Source organism: Nannospalax galili, unplaced genomic scaffold, assembly GCF_000622305.1.
Source record: "Nannospalax galili isolate Female #2095 unplaced genomic scaffold, S.galili_v1.0 scaffold841, whole genome shotgun sequence".
NCBI classification, from domain to species: domain Eukaryota; kingdom Metazoa; phylum Chordata; class Mammalia; order Rodentia; family Spalacidae; genus Nannospalax; species Nannospalax galili.
The window spans coordinates 2,397,926-2,403,919 of NW_008345000.1; the positions used below are offsets into that span (position 1 = coordinate 2,397,926).

Genomic DNA, 5,994 nt, shown 5'->3' on the forward strand with positions numbered 1-5,994 from the left:
AATGGCCAAGGGACCCCCAAATAGTAGGCCAGAATAGAACTGGGAAAATCAACAGCAGACCCCAATCTCATCTAAAGGAATACTGACAACTCATTGCTGCTAGATGAGGAACAGCTGACCCTCCTAAAACAAAGACCTCTATCTAGGTAGGCTGACTAGATTCACCAGATGGACAAGGAGTGGGGAACAGCTGGGGGTGCCAACAACACAGCAGACAGTAGCAGGAATATTAGCGTATAAGGGCTCTAGTGTGGCGGGGAGGCTATGGGAGGGTGCCATCTGGGAAGTGGGTGTATAGTTGAATAAGATTGTTTGGGATGTTCTGTATGATATACACACAAAAACCATTGAAATCTACTTGATGATATTATATCTATACACGGGTGCCAAGGATTCGAGTGCAACCGACTATGACTAGTACTAATCAGATACATACTGATTAAAGACACATGTGCCAACATCTCAGCGTTAGTAGCAAAAACAATGAGTCTTTCTGTAAGAAACAGTATATTTTAAAATGAAATGGAGATCTTTTTTAAAGGTTAAAAACTCATTCAATTTTATGTCTTAGAGGCTTATACTGAGTTCAATATTGTATAACTGTATTAATTGGACAGCAAACCTAAAAATTTTAGTCACTTTTGAAAGAACTGTATCTTTGCTCTGGAAACTGTTATTGAGCATATTAAAGCTGTAATGATATGCTTCCTCTAAAAAAAATAAAAAATAATATTTAAAAAGTAGCTATTAGATAATAGATTTAAAAAGATAATCTAAAAATGAACAAATTAACATGTATATAATGTGCAAATCACAACTGAATAACAATGGAATTGTTCTAGAATCCCTGCATTATTCAGTAAGTGATGAAAAGGAATTATTTACTAAATGAGTAAATATTTAAACTGTAATCTCTAGTGTAAACAACAGGAAACAGAAAAAAAGTGAGAATAGAGTGGAAATGGAATTAACAGTATTCAGAACCAGACATGGTGGCATATACCTGTCACCCCATCACGTAAGGAGGATCTAAAGTTTGAGGCCATCCAGGGTTACGTAGTGAGGCCCTGTTAAAACAAATAAAAGAACCACTACCATCAATACTCAGTAGGAGCTAGAGGTGGCGGTGGCAAACAAAATCAGAACAATCCATAAATTCAAGAAACCATCAGAAATCTAGTAAAGTAAAAAAAAAAATCAAAACTAATAAATGGAATACGCACCATTTAAAAAATATATTTCAAGATGTGGCAGCAGCTAAGGGAACCAGGTTTGCTAAAGTAATTGTGGTGGTAAGAATTACCAGCCTCTGAAGATCCTAAGGCTCATTTCATCCTAGTACAGTGAAATATATGTATATTTTACACTAGAAAATAGAATCCACACACACAGTTTTCAAATTCTCAAGTGAAAATAAGGCCAAAAAAGACTCAAAGTAAGTCACATAAAAATCTATGGTGGTTAAGTTTTTCTCAATTTTTTGATTTATTTATTTTGATTTTATGTGTATGAGTGTTTTGTCTGCATGTATGTAAGTGCATTTGTGCATGCAACACTTGTGGAGGCCAGAAGAGGGTGCTGCATCTGGATCTTCTGGACCTGGAGTTAAGGACGGTTGCTAGTGGCCACATGGGTGCTGGGAATGGAATCCAGGTTCTCTGCAATAGCAGCCAGTGCTCTTAACTTGACAGAATCTAGAATCACTTGGGAAGAGTTTCACTGAGGGACTGTCCAGATTAGGCTGGCCTGCAGGGTATCATCTTATTTATGTTAGCTGAGGCAAGAAGGCTGGAACACTATGGGAAGAACCATTCACAGAGTAAGGACCCTGGACAACAGCCATATGGAAGCAGACAAATACCCATTCTGTCTGCTGACTGTAACAGCTGTGGACGTGAACAGCTGCTTCAAGTTCCTACCACCTGAGCTCTCGTAAACCATGAGCAGTAAGTATGAGCTATAATAAACCCTCTCTCCCCTAAGTTGCTTTTGTCAGCGTATTTTATCACAGCAACAGAGAAGAAACTAGGACAATACCAACAGAACCAATGCTGATACTTATCTCGAAATAAAACAAACTAAAAAAAGCAGAAAGAACTTCATAAGCTTAATTGACTAGAAAATTAAATATATCCGAGTGCATTAAATTGTTTCAATGTATTCAAACCCAAACAATAGAATTATAAGAAGAGTTACTTCCAATATCAAAGTGGAAAATTACAATGAACTTTCTACCAAACTGAAGGGACAGATAGACAACAAAGGGCAGTGCTGTTAGAAAAATAACAACAGAATTAATAGTGTCGGCTTGATTGGAAAGATAGCTCAGAGATTAAGAACACTTGCTGTTCTAGAGGAACAAGGTTTGATTCCCAGCACCCACGTGGCAGTTAACAACTGTCCAGTCCCAGGGGATCCGACACCCTCTTCTCTGTTAGGCATTGTACGCACGTGGTGCACTTATACACATACAGGCAAAACACTTATACACATAAAATAAAAATAATAAAATGTTTATATATATATACATACACACACACAATAAACTCAGAATACATATTTTCAAATACTTGCAATAATAAAGTCTGGCCAATACTAAACTACAAAATAAAAGTTTATAAAAACATTTCAAAGGTTAAATTATACTAAGTATAACTTCTCTCAATACAGTGCAATATAATTAGAAATTAATTTTTAAAAACTGAAATCACGTCATATATTTCTGTAATCCAAGAAAATTCCTTTCCAAATAAAAGACACAATGGAAATGAGAAAGTATTTTACACACCGTTGTAATGAAAACACAACATAACAAATGTGGAACAAAGCTAAAAGTGTACTTAAGGGAATTCACGGTCTTAAATGTATGTACTGTACTGTCTATGTTGGAAAACCAATCATGAAACATCAACTTAAGTTGGAAAGGTGAGACAAATTAAACTCAAAGAATATAATAAAAAAAATGAACAGCAAAAACTAAAAGAAAAGCAAAAGCTGGGATCATCCACTCTTCAATACATTTACGTCTTCTGATTTCATGTGCTTAATGATTACACTATCACTCCCCATTGTGACTGCACGTATAAGCAAATGTTTTGTGTAACTTAAAATTTCATTATTTTCTGGAGTTAAGGAATTCCCTAATTCCGTATAAAGGACTTGACATGGAAGGTGAGGTGAAGTGAGGAGATAGGATTTTTGGTAGTCATAATGAACAGAATTAAAAATGCAACTGTAACATAGTGGGGAACTTGCAAATCTAATATTCTTAGAAGGGACACAAAAGAGTTGCCGGCCTCTGAGTCTTGGATTATAAACCATGCCCTAAACTGTTCACTATAGGTCTAATCTTCATTCTCCTAGGGCTTGGTGCCTACTATGTGAGTCCATGGAAAAATCAATGAAAGAAGTAATGTAGTGATCTCAAACCAGCATTTCTTTTAATGTCTTGAAAAATGCAAAGCAGTAGCAGAGAATTCATGAAAACTAAACTGATAAAATTCATAGCTGAAATAATATACAAGGGATTAATCTACTATGAGTCATTGACAATAGGCTAAAAAGATTTAATAGAATTACCATATACATAGATATTTACCTTACACATATAATTTTAATTATATATATGATTAAAAAAATTAATGTAGGCAATACATGTTCAAAATTATTAAAAACATAACATTAAAAAATGAGACTTGTAGAAATTAAAAGCGTGATCCATAAAGTACAAACTTAAACGGGTCAAATGTTGTATTAGCCAAAACTAGAAAAAGATTGAAGGAACTGAGAAGTAAATGTAAAATTACCAGTTAAAGAAAGAGCCTGTAGAGACAGCGGGAAACCACCACTGCTCCCTGACCCTTTTCATCCAGACCAACACAGTGCCTTCCTGGGTCCCAGGAGAAGTGCTTCTGGGCCTGGCCCCGCCCTCACCTCCCTCTGCTTCCCTGGGCTGCACCACCCACCAGCCTCCTGGACCCTGGGGCTGACCTTTCCTCTTCCAGATCCTTTGCACCCAGACCAACCCAGGACCTCAGTGCAGTACCCAGGAGTCCATGGGGCCACTTCCCGCCCCATCTGCCTTTGCATCTCTGGGTGGCACGGCCACCAGCTATCCTAGACAAGCATCTTTCCTGGGCCAGGCTCCCAGGCCAGTACAACCCCCAAATTCCTGAGGCCAAAATTGTTCCTGCAGGGATCTAGACCTTAGGAGAAAGCCTGAGAGCATCGGATCCTCATCTGACTTGGGCCTCTGAGGGAACTCCTGAAGACAAAAGCAATCTGGCCACTCCAATATAAAATCAAAAGAGAGAACTGGAAGCTTAGAGGAACCAGCTTTAATGCAAACAGAAGCAAACTTCAACTCAACAAAAGAAGACTTGATTTTCATACTAGAATCACAAACAACAAAAGAAATTCACATGCCAAAATCACAAAGAAAAAAATAATAAAATGGAAAGCCAAAACACTATGTCGCCACCAAACTCCACCAGTCCTTTAGAAGAGTTCTACAAGGTGAACCCCCTAGAGATAAACCAGGACACAGAATTTAAAAGAACAACCATAAACATGATCAAGGAATTCAACAAATTTGAAGAACACACAAACAAATCAAAGAACTAAAGGAAGATAGGGATGAATTCAGAATGAATGAATTCAGTAAAGAGTTAGAAATATTGAAGACTACTCAGGCTGAAATGAAAAAGGAAGTGAGACACTCTGTAAGCCAATTAGAAACAACAGGAGAAAGCTTCACCAATAGGATGAATGAAATGGAAAACAGAGTATCAAGATTGGAAGACAAAGTGAATGAACTAGACCACTCAAGCAAAGATTCTGAAAAAATTAAGAAATCACAAGAATGGAATATGCAGGAATTGAGTGATACCATAAAAAGACCAAACTTGTGAATCATAGGCATACAGGAAGGAGAAGAATCTCAAGATAATGGCATGGACCAGATCTTAAACAGAATTGAGGAAGAAAATTTCCCAAAATTAAAGAAACACATGCCCATACAAATATAAGAAGCATATAGAACACCAAACAGACAGGATCAAAAAAGAAACGCTCCACGGCACATCACAGTAAAAAACACTACACGTACAAAATAAAGAGACAATTCTGAAAGCCTCAAAAGAGAAACAACAAGTCACATATAAAGGAAAACCCATTAGGAGTACGGCTGACATTTCAGAGTAAACTATGGAAGCCAGAAGAGCCTGGACCAAAGTATTCCCAGTTTCAAATGACCACAGATGCCAACCCAGACTACTATACCCAGCCAAAATGTCTGTTATAATTGAAGGGGAAAGAAAAATCTTCCATGACATAAATAGGCTGAAGGAATTCTTGTCCACAAAACCAGCCCTTCAGAGAGTTCTGGGAGAAGGAATGACTATACCCAAGGGGTTACGGAAAGAATTCCAAAGAAGGTATAACTGGAAAAGTACAGCTATATCAAGAATGTAAACAGAAATAAAAATGACAGGATTCAATACCCATTGTTCATTAATAACTTTAAATATTAACGGACTAACTCCCCAGTAAAAGACACCACAGACTAGGTGAATGGATTAAGAAACAAAACCCACCTTTTTGTTCTCTGAAAGAAACTCATCACACTTTCAAGGACAGACACTATCTCAAAGTGAAAGGATGGAAAAAAAATACCAAGCAAATGGCACTAAGAAAAAGCAGGTGTAGCACTTCTAATATCTGACAAAATAGACTTTAAACTAAAACTAATCAGAAGAGACAAAGAGGGCCACTTCATTTTGATCAAAGGAACAATGAATCAAGAAGATATTACAATCATGGACATATATTCACCAAACTCTGGTGCACCCAACTTCATAAAAACAACACTACAGGACTTTAAGATAGTGATTAACCCCCACTCAGTAATAGTAGGGGACTTCAATACCCCACTATCTCCATTAGATAGGTCAACAGGCCAGAGACTTAACAGAGAGACATCTGAATTAAACAAAA

The 5,994-nt window shown here is 37.1% G+C and overlaps 1 protein-coding gene and 1 pseudogene across 2 annotated transcripts in view; one reads left to right on the forward strand and one right to left on the reverse strand.

Moving 5' to 3' along the window:
- Nucleotides 1-5,994, reverse strand: part of Arid2 (AT-rich interaction domain 2) — a 203,327-nt gene that overhangs the window by 76,366 nt on the left and 120,967 nt on the right. The window lies entirely within an intron of this gene.
- Nucleotides 1,227-1,346, forward strand: LOC115071722 (annotated as a pseudogene).